The following is a 4,503-nucleotide window of genomic DNA, read 5'->3' as shown; positions in this document are numbered from 1 at the left end:
TCTTCATATTACTTACATATATTTATATTTAAATTTATAGTCATAGTTTAGCAATTTCTCTTTATATATTTACTATATATTTCTATCTTAAGATCCACATTTCTATATTACTTATATTATTTAAAATAAAACTCCTGCCTCTAACCAAATAAAAACCAAGGATACCCCATTATTTGAACCAGATTTAAAATTTAGGAAGTAAATTTATTTTTCAAAATTATAATGATATTTATATGGATATTTTTATTTATTTTATTCATAGATATTATATATATTAGAGAGAATACCTTCTAATATAATCATAGATATATATTTTCCGTATTATATATATTTTTACTTATATTTATTTAAATTAAATATGTATAGATATTTGTATTTCTATATATATTTGTATATCTGAATTTATATTTTATTTCTATCATTTATTTAAAATTCCCAGCCTATAACCTAAAAAAAAACCCCAATTTACTTTAACTCTATTTAAATATTTTTATATCTACAATCTATATTTATTTATCTTTGTGTATGTATATATATATATATAAAATAGACTATCATTTATCTATATGATAATATGTTACAATTATATACTATGTATTTTAGTTTTATGTATGTATCTGTTATCTATATTTATGTTTACCACTCTAATGTTATATTTATTTTTAAATGTATATTTATTTCTGTTTTCATCTCTATATTAAACCATGTCAGTTCATTAACCCGACACACCAGAGCCACAACAATACTGTACCTTTGTCAGCACCGGCACGCAGCACACGCCCATCCCATCGCAGCACAGCAAAACAAAACCTATTTCTGTTACTAACGGAACAAACATCCCACAACGTCATTGAACCCTAATAAAAACTCAAATAAACCTAACTGTAAATAAATTTTAAATCCCACTATAAAGTGGCCCAAAACCTCCGCACATGCTCATCATAAACTTCCTCCTAAAATGATATCTCAAAAACCCCAAAAAACTCAAACACACCTTGAAAATGACACAACTGCTAATAAAAACTAACACCCAATAAAAATTAAATCAAACCAACTCACTAGACTCAAAACTGCACAACTGACCCTAAACATTACTAAAAAAAGTCCCCAAAGCTCTACCTTTATGCTAATGCACAAATAATAACCTATGATCTATCAAAGTTATTTGAAAAAATTAAAAAAAATAATTAAAACCATGAAAATAAAAAACCTAAACTATTAAAATACTAAAAAATATCACTACCTAAATTAAAAAATATATTGCCTATAAAAACCCACCATATAAATGCTCCTGTCCCAAAAAATAAAAATAAAAAAAACTATCCAACCAGAAAGAAATCAGAACTTAGGAACACCAAAACCATAATGTCCAAAAGGTCACACCACATCCCTTATCATACACCAACTACAAACAAGATAAAACAATACAATGAATTCTTAAAAACCACCTTAAAACCACTACACTGAAAAACATTTCAAAAATTAAAAACTGCATTTAACAAAAGCCATCTAATAAATTCACACCCAAAAGTCCAGCAGCCCAGCTGGCCCTACCAAAGCTCTAGGTTTATACATACAGTAAACAAAACCAAAATCCCAGTAATACCCATCAGAAATCTATGAAAGAATCCTATTGAAATTAATCCTGCCTCAAATACAAACCAACCCATCCAGAAAGTCAGCTTCACTCAAAAAACAATTTACACAGAGTTAATAATACCAAGAAATAAAACAACACACCATATACCACCAATGCATATCATAGTGAAGGAAAAAAAAAAACACTACATTTTTTCCTTTTTGTTTTTTAAACTAACTTCTTTTATTAGCTAGAACAAAAGCTTTTGCCAGGACTGTAGCAACAACAACAACTTCTTTTTCTTCTTCTCCTTCTGAAATGTCCCTTCTCACTCCCAAATTCCTTTCAACTCCTGAGTTTACATCCAAGCAAAAAGCAAAATTCGTGCACTCGTGCGTTCGCTGCTCCTGTCAGATTCTCTGTTTCCCTCCACATCTTCTTACACTTTCAGTCCTCACGCTGTCCCGCCGTGATGAGTCTGACAGAAGAATTGGCACAAGTTAACAGAGCATTTCCCTCCCTCCCTCCCTCCCTCTGCTTTCCTCAGCGCATTTCAATCCATCCCAGGCCTGCAGTGATGCACCCTCACCCCAAAGCTCACAGCAAGCGTGCAGCAGCTCAGGCTCACTCGGCTCCAGGGCCCAGAGCCTGCAGGCCCTGCAGCTGCCACACGGATGGACCTGGTTCCCTCCCCGGGTGCCCAGAGGGAAACCTGAGGGCAGGCGTCCACCCCGAGGGGGCACCCGCAGCCCCGGGCAGGCATGGAGTCGCCGGCTGCTCTCTGGGGACGAGACCCTCCCTGCAGGCCACACTGCCTCGTCCTCTCCCTCCCTGGGGGACAGGCACCTCCAGGGTCTGTGACCAGCCCCCTTCCGTCAGCATCCAGGGGCTCTGTCAGAGCCAGAGGGCTCAATTCGTGGTGAGTACCGATGGCACCCAAATGGCAGCCCGAGGAAATCGTGTTCTGGTCTCTAAGTGCTTGGGACAGGGTCTGATTTTTTGTTTTGTACTTGTATGATGATTAGTACAACAGGGCTCTGATGGATGACATGGCAACACAGAACTAAAAACTCCTCGATAGGATTACATCGACTTCTAGGAAAAGACAAAAGCTTAGGACCCTTCTGAAATCTACTTTTAATCCAAAGCACGGGGATTGTCAGCATGCTGCACCTTCCAGCTTTTCAAAGCAGCTTACCTCTGAAGACCAGGAAACATTGATTTCTACAGAAACAATGGGCAACCCCCAGGCTAATCTCAGCACTACTGTTTAATAGGGGACCTGCCAGCGTGCCAGTCCAGCTTCAAGTGTGCTTTACTTCAGTCTAACATCCCCACACAATTCTTCTCACATCTCCCAACCCTGACATCTTATTTTCCCCTAAAGCTTCTCTTCATTAGCAATTTCCAAGTAACATGGTATTTTTACAACATTCAAAAATGTCATGCTGGACTGTGCTAGAGAGTAATCTGCAAATATAAGCTTAGCAAAGTTTGAATTGACTTGAACAGAGAAAAAAACTACAAGTGAACACCTACACCTGCCTACAAAGAGCTAACAAGCCCCTGGCAGCTGCCAGCATCAAAGCACAGCGGATGTTTCTAATACAGGGTAAGGATAACAACATCACCTTCTGTTCTCTCCAGCTTCTTTTCCCTGCAGTCATATTTTGCTTCTTATGATTTTTTTAGTCTCTGTATCTTCTTGGGCAGCACCGAGCCCGACGACAAGGATACGAGGGTCTTTCCCTGCCGGACGGAGAGAACCAGGAAAACAGTTAAAATAAGAACAGGGCAGTTTGAAATTCATACTTGCAACGAGAAGCAGCGCCTAACCAACAGAACAAAAGTAAACCAAGCATGATACCTCCCTGGGGACAGAAGACTCACAAACTCTCCAGGATTCACAATTCTAGCGACCAAACCCTTCAGGACAGCAGCCAAGTGTCCCATGGGGTGGTGCTGCACCAAAGAACCATCTGAGAGGTTCCAAAGAGTGAAATGCACAATATTTTGCAAAGACAAAAAATCCTGCAAAATAACAAAAATACAATAGATGTAAACTACAGGGCAAGAGTACAAGTGTTACCTTTGGCAGCTGGAACCATCCAGGTGAGCACCTGATAACTGGATCCTCGCCAGAGTTTGAACCCTTCAGGACACAGAAGGGTTTTCCCCAGAAACTTCACAGACTGAGTTTTGACAGAAGCACGCTCGCCGGATCCTCAGAAACGTCGCCCATTCTCCAGGCGTCTGGAGAGAACTGCAAATGGCTCGCATGTAGTTGGAGATGGTTCTGTAAGGTCTCAGGGTGAATTTCACCAGATGGAACTGAATTGGGCAACTCCCAGTGAGACAGAGGGAACCCAAAGCTTGTTTTACCCAAACCTTGGGTAAGCACAGCTCCAGCAAATACTGAGGAAACAGACATAACAGGGTAAAAATAATAAAACTATTGCTTTTTCTTTAATCTTGCCTTTTTTTTTTTTTTATTCAGATGAGCAAAACAATGAAGGAGAAGGTGAAAAACTCACCATTACTGAACATTTCATCATCTGTAAGCTGAGCATCCTTAGCATAGAGGACTCCAGAGTTAAAATTCACTGATCCCTGGGAAATAAAACCAAATATATGACAAACAGTCAAACAGAAGGCGTAAAAATTTGTTTCCTCTACGGACTTTCAAGTATGTATCTTTGTATATATCCTACACATTACAACATACACTTTACACCATCTCCTAATATATAATAATTTACCTTTAAACTTTGATAGTATAGTGTGGAGAAATGGCTCCATGACAGAGGTCACGCAGACATTCGCTCGTTAGCCGACCAGGAGCTGGGAAAGTACCGAACACAGGTATTTTTGAGTTTTGCACCTGCAAGATAGCGTGTGCCTGGGCCTAGCTGGGTAGGATAACA

The 4,503-nt window shown here is 38.8% G+C and overlaps 1 long non-coding RNA gene across 1 annotated transcript; it reads right to left on the bottom strand.

The window, feature by feature from the left end:
* Nucleotides 1–1,799: 1,799 nt before the first annotated feature.
* LOC131082194 (uncharacterized) lies at nucleotides 1,800–4,270 on the bottom strand. Its single transcript, XR_009114336.1, has 3 exons — nucleotides 3,700–4,270; nucleotides 3,211–3,610; nucleotides 1,800–2,057 (listed from the first exon to the last, which is right to left on the bottom strand). It is a non-coding gene; the product is annotated as an uncharacterized LOC131082194 (long non-coding RNA).
* Nucleotides 4,271–4,503: the final 233 nt, after the last annotated feature.

This window comes from Melospiza georgiana, chromosome 4 (genome assembly GCF_028018845.1).
Source record: "Melospiza georgiana isolate bMelGeo1 chromosome 4, bMelGeo1.pri, whole genome shotgun sequence".
Classification (NCBI taxonomy): Eukaryota; Metazoa; Chordata; class Aves; order Passeriformes; family Passerellidae; genus Melospiza; species Melospiza georgiana.
This window is presented reverse-complemented; position numbering and strand designations above follow the sequence as displayed.